Genomic DNA, 13,432 nt, shown 5'->3' with positions numbered 1-13,432 from the left:
ATTTGTTGATTTTGAGGATTTGATGAAAGATTTTTATGTTTTTGATGTTGAAGATTAGTTATAAAGCTTGTATGCTGATTAAAACTACTTGGAATTGGGTGAAATTTCATTTGGCCATGACCTAGGGTTTTGAGAAAATTGTGATTTGGTTAAATTATGTTAGGGCTTTGATTGTAGAAGCCTTGAAATGTTGTTTATAGGTGAAATCCATGCTTGAAACAAGTGAAAATCAAAAACCCTAACCACTGTGATATTTGGCCCTAAGGAATTAATTGGGGAAAATTTGTGAAAATTTTCCCTAGCCTTAGATATGATGTTTGAAAGATTCTACAAGCTTTAGAAAGTTGTTTTTTGTAATTTATGAAAGTTGGAGGACCTATTCGATAATTATGCAAAATTATGGGGTTTATGTGCATTTGTTAGAAATATGATGTACTATGCTGAAATTGAAATTTAGAATATTGAATTTGATGTTAGAATGTGAAATTTGACTATTTTGGAAAGTTGACAAAGTTTGAGTATTAAATAGAAAATATTGAGAAAGTTAGTGACTTAAGTGGTAATAGTGGAGTTGTTGAGGTATTGAGTTGAAAATTAGATACTGGAAATTTAATTAAGTTGTTTGAAACTTGAATTGAAGCTAAAAGACAAAGGACTATATGAATTAAAATGGAAAGTTGAAAAATGTTATGTGAAGTTTGGGTGAATTTGGATAAAAATGGATTTATTGGTTAATTTGAAATATTAAGGTCAACATTGATGATGTGATATGAAATTCGTATCAAATGAGCATCGAAAGGTTTTTTTAGGAATTTGTTTTCTATTGTGTGTCTATGTTAGTAAGATTCGAATACATGGTTTGAAATGTATATGCTATGTAAATGGTGTTCGTTTATATTATAAAAAATAAAGATCAAACAATGTTAAAGCTAAGAAGAAACTTAAGGACATAATGTGAAGTGCTAGGAAAGTTTACAAGCTAATAACAACATGTGAGTGCATATTTAATTTGTATTTGTGTTATCGAACAAACATTAACTTGCGATGAGCCAACAACTTCTAACGATTATGTGAATTGTGATTCATACATATATGTTCAGTTAATATGCTAATACATTAGTGAATAAGCTGAAAATATAAGTTAGTAAAATCTGCCTAGATTTGTGTTCTGAACAGTAAGTTTAGAAAATCATAATAAATTATATATAAATGATTAGAGAACGATTTTTACACCGTTAAATTTTTATATCAGTCTATTTTCTTTTAAAATGAACGGATATTGATTTCGCTAAGTATACAAAAAGATATGAAATTTTAATTGAGGATAGGTTAGAAAGCAGGGCAGCATATTTTGCTCAAAACAACTTCTCTAGGTCAACTTTGAAAATTCACTATAAATTGTATAAGATGGACTAGAAAAAGTGCCTTATATAGTTAGATTCATATTCGAGTCTAGTTTATATTGGTATAAATAGAATAATTTTTATGTGTGTAGATTAATATAGAATAATATTTCTTTGCAAGTAGTGCATATTGTCAACATATAAAACTTGTCATAAATTATGTTTTCATTTTACTCCTATGTTATAGGTTATTATAAATGCTTGAAATAATTCAACTTTATTACAATTGGTATGGTAGTTATGATATTTATTACATGATGAATATGTTGTTTATATGTTAAAGAAAGATAATTGACGATGATAATGACATATAAATGTTATGTGGAAATGAAATGTTTAGGGTATGAACTATCCATTATGTTATGATATGAAGAGTTGGATATGTTGATATATTGATATCTTTGATAATTGAATAATATATAATAATTAATGGAAAAAACCCACTGTATGTTACATTGAGAGTCATAGGTACATTTGGCATGCATTGAGTTGAGTAATATAACACCCCAATTTAGGGGTTAAAATTTAAGAAATTATAAAGTGGTAAATTTAATTGGAATTTTGGAAGAAAATTGAAGATTAAATTGTAAAATTTCAAAGTTGACAGACCATTTTAAAAAAGTGCAAAAAGTTCAGTGGCTAAACTCATAGTTTAACCATTTTTCTTTAGGAGAGAATTATAAACTCTCCCCCGTGTTGCAGATGGCATTTTTCCAGTTTTCCTCTTCCCCTCAACCTCTCTTTGAACTCCGATTTACTCACCGTTCAGCATCCGATCGACGAACTGAAACCACCATCGTATTCGTTGTCGATAGAGGAACAAAAACACTCAAACCTTTCGTTGTGAATCGTCGCCGTTCATCGTTAATTTTAGTCGGAAGTATCGTCGGTAATAACTCGATTTCAATTGGTTTTTCATCGATTCACGACGATCTGATGATCCGTTTACGACACCTCCTGCAACATCGTGTTCCTTGCATCATTCCGAGTCCACCGATGTCATCCTTGGTCTCCGTCGACGGTGGCGCGTGAGGAGGTGAAGCGGTAAAAGTTTTCGATTTGTTGAAATCGAGCTCTCCGCCGTTCAAAATTGTGAACCGAGCTTTGTAAGTATCTCGAAATCGCTCAAAATAATTTTTAAGAATTTTTCCGGGAATTTAGCACTGTTCACGCGCCCCACGCGCCGCCACTGCGCGTGGGGAAGGAAAAGTACCAATTTAACCGGTTTTGGAACTGTTTTGACCGGTCATAACCCGACCCGACTCGTTGACCCGTTGACCGTTAACCGACGTTGACCACTGTTGACCAAAACTTTGATTGGCTTTGACCGGGCATTAAACGACCTTTGACTTTGACCGAGTAAACCTATCCTGACATTTTTCGACGTTCCAAATCTGATTCCGCAGTCCGTTTTTCGAAATTTAGACCCGAAGGCCTCAAAATTGGCAGTCAAACCCGTTGTTTTTTATTTTGACCGAAAATTCTAAATTTTCGAAAAGTCATATTTTGTGCTTTTGACGTCCTGAATCCGAATCCGAAGTCCGTTTTGCCAAATTCAAACCCGGTAAGCTGTTTTTATTTGATTTATCACCCGATTCGATCCGTTTATCGTAATTAAGCTCCGTTTTTTATATAATTTATGTTGATATGCATCTGAGGAATTATTGGAAGTTGAATTCAAGATCAAGGGGGTTCAAATAGAATTTATTGGTCGATCAGTATTGCACAGAAATCAATGTAATACTTTACTACCTCCTTATGCTTTATGGAACATGTTGATATTGGTAAATGCATGAATAAGATAATGTTGGTCACTTTTGTGGAGTTGATTAATTTATACACTCGATATGAATGTGATAGAAATTCGGTAACCGAATATGGATCGAATGACTAATATAAGAGATTGAAAGATTGTTAGAATTAAATTACAAGTTTGTGATTAGTGATAAAGAAATCAGACATTGATTTGTAAATTATATTTTATATCATCAAATGTTAAATGTTAAAGGTACTTGGATGGGAAATTATGACAATACTTTGGTAGGGTAAAATTACGAAATTACCCTTATATTAGAAAATGATAAGAATTGTCCCTGGAAGTGGATTAATAAATCTGAAAAGACATATTGATCTGATAAATATATTGATGTGCATAAGAAGTGTTAGTTTTACTTGGAAATTATGGATAACCGATTTTTAACCCCAAGAGGGTTTATGCAAGATACTAGAAGTCTGTTAAGGGAATTATTTCAAGATCAGAGAGTGTTCAAGAAAACAATTAATCATAGGATCTCTAAATTATATTATTTTCGTTAAGAGCTAATATCGAAAATATCTGGTTAAGAAATTACGGAAATGCCCTTAAGAGGTAGAATAGTCTGAGTTAACCCTGAATGAGAAAATACTTAGAGGATTCATACTTAACTCGATTAAGTATAGATTTGATTGTTAAGATCCTGACTTAGTGCAAGAAAATTCATGATATTCCGTTTGTAAAATCTGAGAAGGCACTTGACCCGGAAATATCCGAGTTATGAGTAAATACCTGAAGAACAATTTGTCAGGGTGTTCTGTTGTCATAATTGTTCGAAATGACTAAAATAAATGATAAGATTGAATTTAATAGTAAGATCGGACGGAAGGAAATGATTGAAATACGTTGAATCTGTAAAATGATCAAAATACCCCTGTAATGGAAATGGTCCAAGAATATCACCAAGCTCAAGAATGATTGGATATCCTTGAGCTCTGAAGTGAATGGAATAAAACTGAATACCAAAATTACCAAAATAACCTTATGGCCTAAACTAAGTAAATGTTTTGGATTAATTAAGGAATCCAAATAAGCATAGGTACTAGACTACCTTTAAAAGTAATGGAAAACAATTTAAGTGAGTAGATCAACCCTAAAGCTATGTCAATACCTGAATAGCATATATATTACTGGAATACGTATTCGTCCTCTCAAGTTTGGCTCGATGACAAATTTTGGAAGTATTCAGCTCAGCTTAACTCTAGATCGCATTCAGTACTAGGAATTGGACGTTTGTTCGATAAATCAACCACGAAGAACAAATTGAATTGAACAAAAGTACAATATGTATCTGAAATTCAGAAACGTTTGGATTACCCTGGAGAACTCAGAAGTAACTGGAATGGACTTGACTACTAAATGAATTAAGTAACCTTAAGTACTATGGATTAAGTAAGTGATTTGGATGAGTCTGGAAACGTTAATGAACATACATGATGTAATGTTCTTATGGATCATGAACTACAAATCAAGCACGTCAACATTTCATGATATAGTGAAAGCGTGAAAATGAAATAAAGACATTGGAAGATCTATTCAGTGATGATTTCGAAGATGATCTATGGATAAGAATTTTTGGTATTAAAGTGTAAATACCCTGGAAGGATAACGAATTGACTAGTCGATAAGTATTAGTTCTGGGAATTACTCATCTAAGTGTTGTTCGATAATCCGATCAATCGACATAGATTGTAAATGTCCTGAACCTTCAATTCTTCCTTATCAGCTCAAGTCTCATTCTGAATAACTGATGATTCTGTCAGTTATTGATCTCTTCCAACAGTGACTTTAAATTTCAACATTCTATCGACATACTGAAGATATGTGTTTTTCTGTTTGATAAGATTATCCAGTATATCTGAATAATATCTGTAAACTTTGGTGTGTTCCCTAATTATGTAAATATTTTATCTGATTTCCGACTTGAATTCTGTTCTGATTCATTACCTGAATTCTGTTCTGGTTTCTGATCTGGATTCTGTTATGATATCTGATCTGAATTCTGTTTTGATTTCTGATATCTCCGTTTACCGACGGAGAAATGTTTTATCTGGGGGGGTTTATTGTTGGAGGAAGATTATCTGCAGGCTCCTCGGCTTTGTGCTGAGAGCCTTACTGTTCGTGACGGGGAAGAATACTTGCAGGTTCCTTGGCTTTGTGCTGAGAGCCTTACTGTTCGTGACGGGGTTGAATACTTGCGGGTTCCTCGGCTTTGTGTTGAGAGCCTTACTGTTCGTGACGGGGAAGAATACTTGCAGGTTCCTTGGCTTTGTGCTGAGAGCCTTACTGTTCGTGACGGGGTTGAATACTTGCAGGTTCCTCGGCTTTGTGCTGAGAGCCTTACTGTTCGTGACGGGGAAGAATACTTGCAGGTTCCTCGGCTTTGTGCTGAGAGCCTTACTGTTCGTGACGAGGTTGAATACTTGCAGGTTCCTCGGCTTTGTGCTGAGAGCCTTACTGTTCGTGACGGGGTTGATTACTTGCAGGTTCCTTGGCTTTGTGCTCAGGGCCTTACTATTCATGACGGGGTTGTATGGTTATGGAGAACCTACACATTTTGTTCGTGACGGATGGGGAAATTACTATGGTTTTTGAATAAAAAATATGTTTTAAAAGATCGATATCTTTTCACTGGTTTTGAGGGAACACACTAAATAACCTATTCTGATCTCTTGAACTCAATCATCCGAAATATTTCTCTGAAATGAAAGCTCATTGTCCGTTACCCTGAAATATCTGTAGGATCTTCGCTCAGCATAAAAAAATTTATAGATATCTGAATCAATAAGGAAATATATGTTTATTTGTATTTGCACGTTCTTTAGCATCATCTGGTAGTTCTGTATTACTGAGCTTTCCAAAGCTCACTCTATTACTCACCTTTTCAGGTTAAAAGAATTGTACCAGTGCATCTATCGACTTCAGTAAGAGAGTTCTTCCGGCGTTGTTGCAGAGTATGGTACATGTGATTAGGGGGTATGTAATTGTATTTTGATTTATATACGAGTCTGGAAATTTGTTTTATTTTTAAATAGTGACAACTTTTATTTTGTACTCATAAATGATTTTATGAGTTTACAAGTTTTAAATTTTCCGCTATTTTACAATGGGTCGCTCCGGTGGCCCAAATGTGACACCCCGGATCGGATCTGGTTACCCTTATCGGTCTGTGGGGGTTACATTTATTTCCAGTTAAGTTATGGTACATTCGTGTACATCATGATCTGCACTGTTGGTGCTCATGTTATGATTGCACTTGGAGTGCATTATATGTTTCGGTTAAGATTGGCACTGTAATGTGTTATGTTCTATTCACGTACCTTGCATTCTCATAAATATGCATAGGGCTATGGATTTGAAAATAAACTATGAATCTGACAATAAACTATGATTCTTTTAAAATGAACGGACATTTAGTGAAATGAAAATGAGAATATTCACTTCCAAAACTCGATGTGTTTGCTTTTCTGTGTTTAGATTTTACATCAATGGGTGGTGATCAGATGTTAAAGTTTTATCGGAGATCTTAATCCTTCTTGCCCTCGTTGCATTTGAGTACATTAAGAATTAGTAATGAAGGGAAAGGGGAATGAAGAAATGCTCTTTGCTGTTTTGAAATAAGATCTTGAATCATTTTCCTGTAATTATATTTGTCAATAGGTCATGTTTGACTAAGTTTTTTGTGCCATGAGAGTAAATAGAGGGAGGAAGGTAGAAGGAGAGGAGAAGCTGATGCACAATGGTATTTCTCTGTTCTTTTTTATGGAAGAAAATTTGCTGAGGATAATGTATAGCAGCGGCAAAATGGATTTTGTTGCATTGCATGCAGTGCTTTTTTCTCCTTGATAATCAAACTAATGGTTGAGTACAAGGAAGACAAAGTTGACATGGTTGAATGGTGTAGCTGTAACTTATGAAGCAGGGGCACAAGGAATCTAAGCTAGTTGTGGTTAAAAGTTGAATGTTCAGAAATTGTTTGCTTTGATAGCTTTGAAAGAAGCAAAATGAGTTGTCCTATCATTTCCTTTGATGCCTTTGTACTAGGCAATATAGTTACCTTGTGCTAGCATGTCTAGGAGCCCGTATTTGTAATGCAATAGGCAGAAAGAAGATAGATCGTTTGATTGTAGCTCGCTTTCATTTCTTTTCTTCTTCTCCCTTTTTTATGCTTTTTTCTGAGAAAAAAAATATCAAATAGAATGGAAGGATGGTCGATTATTTTGTTTTTGGTCAGAGTTTTGAATATTCAACTATACAAACTAAAATTTCCAGTTCCTTTATCCCCGACTCTCTTCTTTTGATCCTTCCTTGCTTTCTCATTCTACCTCTGTTTTTTCATGGGGAATTTCGTCATGGTAAATATCCTAACTTATAAGCTGAATTTTATTTTTTCTTCGTTTTGAAAAAGGTAGGTTTGTATAGTGGCTTTGAGTGGTTGGCCTGGGGGAGAATTTTTGGTATGGCAGCGAAGTTTTGACAGCTTTCTGTAAAGGTATTTTTGCCATGTATTTAATATTATTTTAGAAGGCACTTTACCCGGAATGTTGTACTCTTAAAAAACATGAAAGCTGTATTACGTGGATATACTCCAGATATGAAGGCATTGAACAATGCTGTAGGTATGCTGTCCATCTTAAACAGCAAGCAGCCTAATATGGTTGGTGCCTTACAAGAGTACCCTTGGATGATGACTGGGTCTGGGAGGCCACCATCGGTTTATGATGTCTGGAGACCATCTGAAATCATTTATTTGGAAGGAGGGGGTGCATTGTGGAGAGGCCTTCATTCAGGAGTTGCTCGGGACTCTGTATTTGGTGGCATATTCTTCTCTACTCGGGAATGTTTGCACCAAATTATGCTTAATTGGAAGGCGGCTGGGATGGATCCCCCACCCAGGTGCTTTTTTGAGCCTTGAACTTGTCATTTGATGCATAGAGTTTCCATATTGAATTCTTTAGTTGATTATATATGCAAGCAAATTGTCTAGTTTATTACATGCAACTTTTAGACATTGTTCTAACCTTTTCTACTCAAACTTCTAGTCATATTGGACCGCAGTCTCAATAGGTAAAGATACAACTCTTTATTCTTTTAAAGCAAAGAGCATTTAAACATAATGTTTTAGTCCATCTAAGGTTTAGCATTTTGTAACCTTTTGAGCTAGTCCTATATTCCCATGTAATGTATGGTGTTAAGTTTGAAGACTATCTCAGGTTTCTATGATAATTAATATAATCAGATCTTGTGACAGTTTTCCTTGTTTGAAGTCTCACAAGGTTTGTCGGCTGTTTGACCGTTCAACTTTGCCATGGTTGTATAAGGCACACATGAAATCAAAAATTTAGATGGAATACCATTACATGGAATTATGTGAAATTATCTGCGAGCGTTGCCTGAACTTTGAGTGGGATTACAATTTTAGATTTTAGATGCTAGTTTGTGTGGCTAACATTTGAAATCCTTTTGTTTTCTTCCCTCAGGTATGATGAAGAAATCGGTCCACTATCCCCTTTAGCTGTGAGTCTTGCGGCAGGGTTTTCGGCTGCTGCTGCATCTCACGGTTTTGATACCGCCAAAAGTCGATCACAATGTAAAGTGTTGCCCTAGGTATTTCTTCTCTTTGGCACCACTGTCTCTGATGACCTTAGCATATCGGCTTTGCTCATCCAATTTTACCTTTGCCATCAGCTTTTGAGGTAATCAGTTTAGTATGTCTTATTTTTATGCCAATTGCCTTCATGTAGCCACTTATTTCCATGCAGTTCATTTCAATGGAGAGAAAGCTTCTCAAGTGGAAAACACCGGGGAAAAGATCCGAGAAACTCACCGGCATCCACCCTGCAGATAGAAATCTCTTGTTCCGTGGCATTTGGTTACGGATGGCTCGCAGCGGGATTGCATCGTTCGCAATCGTGGGGAGTTATTACTTTTCCATTGCTAACCTTGTTCCCGGTAATTGATTCTCAAGAGCTTTGGCATCAGTAAATTGTGGTTTGCAGATAGTTTCTAAAACCTATGTTAGCCGAACACTTCTCGTTTTCTCCAAGTACCCGTGTTCGACAAGTCTGATACAGTATGTTCAATCTTTTCGTTTTACCTATGTATTTGATTGATCATGTCCGTATATAGTCCGAATACATGCGTCAAGTATATATATACTTTAATAAAAACGAATACGATGAAGAGATCAACGGCACAGAAGCTAATAGCTGTGTGTAACAAAAGTTGGCTTTTAATATTTCACTTCCGCGAGCAAATAGTTAATTGATCATGAGGTGCAGCTGAATATGATCGATCATTCATGCATCTGTCTTTTATGTTTCTAAGGGCACATTTTTATATTTCTGTTCTTTTAATGATTATTCATGTAAGGGTAAAATAGTAATTCTGGTAAAGTAGAGTTAACAATTATTACAACCGTTCCTTGAATCTTACCTCCAAGGAGGCAGGGATCGATTCTTATAAGTTTGATTCTTTTTTCTTGAAGTGGTGATGTCACCATCTTATTGATAAAAAAAAGAAAAAATAATCTCAGTGACCAAAAATCCCATATAATATACGATTTTAACTAACTTTTTCCGGATTTGCCAAAATGACCAACAAAATCGCAATGCGATCGCTAATTCGCAACGCGATCTCCATTATCGCAAATTCGCGTTGCATTTCGCGTTGCGATGGTCTACAGTATCGTTACGATTTTCCCAATTCGCAATGCGAATAAGTAAATCGCAACGCGAATTGGGAAAATCGCAATGCGATATTGACTATCGCAATGCGATAATACAAAATCGCAACGAGATACTGACTTTCGCAACGCGATTCTGACTTTCGCAACGCGATTTACATAGCGCCATTCGTATTAACGCGTATTTTTTTTTCAAATTCCAAACACGAATTTTTTCTTAATAAATCGGAAACTGAACCGTCCACAGTAATCGCAACTCATAATCTCAAACCCAAAATCACAACACTCAGTCCCATCTCCATCTCTCACTCTCTACGGCGAAATCCGTCCCCATCTCCGAAGATTTCCGTCCCCATCGCCGGCAAAATCCCTCACAACCATTCACAGTCAAAAATCCCTCACAATCATTCAGAAATGGAAAATCAACCTCCGGGGGTTAGTTTTGTTTTATTTTTCTTTTGAAATTTTTGCATTATTTTAGGTTTTTCATATTGAGATTGATGATAAGTTTACTGGTAATTTCAATAATAGATTAACCATTTCACTTAGATTTCTTATTAAATTCATTTGATTGCTGCCAATACTGCTAAACTGTTTAGCCTGTGAAGTTAGTATTTGTCTTTGTTTTGTCTTTTTGTTGAAGTAATGCAGAAGAAGAATAGTTTCGAGAATGAAAATCGCAACGCGAAATAAAAATCGCAACGCGAAACCAAAATCGCATTGCGATTTTCATTTCGCGTTGCGATTCTCTCGTTGCGATTTTCATTTCGCGTTGCGATTTTCATTTCGCGTTGCGATTCTCTCGTTGCGATAGTCATTTCGTGTTGCGATAGTCATTTCCGCGTTGCGATTCTCATTATCTCGTTGCGATTTTCATTTCAACCAAAAGACAAAACAGTGTTGCAAATTTTAGTTTCGAGAATAGACTACTATTTATGTTTATTGTTTTTGGTATATCTTGACAGTGTAGTTTTTGGTATATCTAACTTGGTATGTTTATTGTTTTTGTAGAAATTTTTTTTCGGCTTCATTGACATTAAGGAATAAAGTTAGCCTAGCCACTACAATTGCTTCGAAGCTTTCACCTGCACAAAGAAAATTGTTTGAGGAAACCTGCTTCGGGCCATGGCTGAGAGTACAGCATCCGGGTGGAGATGCTAATTTGACCCATTTGTGGCTTCAGACCATGACTAGCGATCTACCCTACAGTATACAACGTGGTGAGGAAGAGATATGGTTTCATTTTCCACCGGCGTATACTTGTTTTGGGCGGAAGGAGTTCTGCTTAATCACTGGTCTACGATTCGGACACGATGATGTAGGCCGGTACACTCGTCATATCACCCGCACATCATGGTTATCCAGGGTTTTTCCTGATGAGTCAATAGATAAGCCGAACTTACACGTCGACGACATGAAGAAATTGTTTAATAAGAAAGATGATTTTACTCGGATGAATGACGTCGATGTTGTCCGAGTATGCCTTCTACTACTTTTGTATGCCGGCTTTTTAGGCAGAGAGGCCAAACAACCTATTCCTCAGGAGCTAATATTATTGGTAGAGGACCTAAATGCATGGAATCTGTTTCCGTAGGGTTCGTATATATGGAAAGCTACCTGGACTAAGTTGTCGTCTGCCTTTCATGACCGCAAAAGTTTGCGGGGCGATGGGTCGAAATACACTTTGTCAGGCTTTGTTTGGGCCTTTAAGGTAAGAATTTCTATATAATGTTTTCAAAATTATAATTAATTATTTAACAATTACTAATGTTTGTTATTATATTGTTTGTAGATTTGGATATTCGAGGCCTTTCCCGCCATGAAGACATATGCAATAAAAACTTCAAATGATATTCCCAGGGCTATTTCCTGGAAGAGGAAACGTCTGTTGGATTGGGAAGACTTAATACCATATGCGACAATAAATAATGTAAGTTAACACAAATACTATCATATATAAACAAGTTATTAATAGTAGACGTTTAACTTTGTTTGAGTTTTTATATTTTTAGGAGGCCAACATTCCATTAATGAGACTGACACCCACGGAGGCTGAGCTTGCCACTGATTGTTGGCAAGCTAGTCAGCGTTTTCTTGATGGCACGAATGATGAGCAGCATCCACTTCCTCCACTTCGAGAGCCATCACCTCACCCAGAGCCATCACCTGATCGACCCGACTATACACCTCTACAACGAGAGCCATCACCTATCCCGTCACATCATCGAGCCTCTTCTCCACCATCACCTCATGATATGCGACCGGCAAAGATGCCACGACTTCTATCTCCCTGTTCTCCACCTCCACGGGATGAGTCAAGGGAGTTACGTGATGAGGTCAATGCCTTGCGTGAGGAGATCGGTACTCTACGCGATAACGATGGTGCATGGCGTGTGGAGGTGTATACTTTACGTGGTGAGGTTGCCGCTCTACGTGAGATGGTAGTATCGTTGCAGAATGAGGTTCATACTCTACGCAACGAGGTAAGTTTAAGATTTTTCATATTTAACTTGATGATAAATTTACTCGTAATTTCACTTAAATTAACCATTTCACTTAGATTGCTTAGTAAATTTATTCGGTTGCTGCCAATACTGCTAAACTATTTATTAACACTGTGAAGTTAGTATTTGTCTTTTTGTTTTGTCTGTTGGTTGAAGTAAATTTATTCGGTTGCTGCCAATTCTGCTAAACTGTGTATTCTTTAACACTGTGAAGTTAGTATTTGTCTTTGTTTTGTCTTTTGGTTGAAAGTTTGAAATATATTTGTCTTTGTTTTCACTGTTTAAATATCATGTCTGTTTATTTACTGATATTTGTATTTAATTATTTAGCGGACCGATAAGGTGGATGCTTTACGTCGGGTTTTTCTTGCACAACAGAGTTCACGCATCAGACGGCGTGCACGTGCTATTAAGTCTCCGTATACCCCAATAGTGCGAAGACACCGCAAGAAGAAGCCCGACTCGCCTGTCATCCCTCAAGAGTCCACTCCTATCGTTGAAGATGCCCCTATCATTCCTCGAGAGTCCTCTCCCACCGTTCAAGAGGCCACTGTCATCGTTGAAGAGGTCTCTCCCACCATTCAAGAGCCCGATTCACATGGCGTCATATGTAGGATTCTTGAGAAACCCTCTGACGTGCCGGACATGATGGATTCAAGTTGGCTCTCGTATGAGTTACTGGCCAGTACCATACCGGTATCTGAAGTGGAGAGGAAACAACTACCGGACACAATTCTGGATAACACCCTTTGGGCTAAGACCGCAGTTGATTTTTATCTACATGAGCGAAGCCAGGGGTGTTTCACTGACATATGCAAGCTCAACGATGATATCTATTTATTGCTTGATCGGTCTTGGTGGGGCGTATTATTAGGGGTCGAAGACAATGGCTATTTCGATGGAGGGGTAAGTCTTATATTTTTCTTATATTTTAAATTGATTATTTTTTTGTAAATTTATGTAAGTTACTAATATATGTCTTTTTTTTAAAACAGCATATCGATGCGTGGGTGTCACGTCTTCTAAT

The 13,432-nt window shown here is 36.5% G+C and overlaps 1 pseudogene; it reads left to right on the top strand.

Moving 5' to 3' along the window:
• Positions 1 to 7,777: 7,777 nt before the first annotated feature.
• On the top strand, positions 7,778 to 9,196 carry LOC120119983 (annotated as a pseudogene).
• Positions 9,197 to 13,432: the final 4,236 nt, after the last annotated feature.

Source organism: Hibiscus syriacus, unplaced genomic scaffold (genome assembly GCF_006381635.1).
Source record: "Hibiscus syriacus cultivar Baekdansim isolate YM2019G1 unplaced genomic scaffold, ASM638163v2 tig00110332_pilon, whole genome shotgun sequence".
Classification (NCBI taxonomy): Eukaryota; Viridiplantae; Streptophyta; class Magnoliopsida; order Malvales; family Malvaceae; genus Hibiscus; species Hibiscus syriacus.
This window is presented reverse-complemented; position numbering and strand designations above follow the sequence as displayed.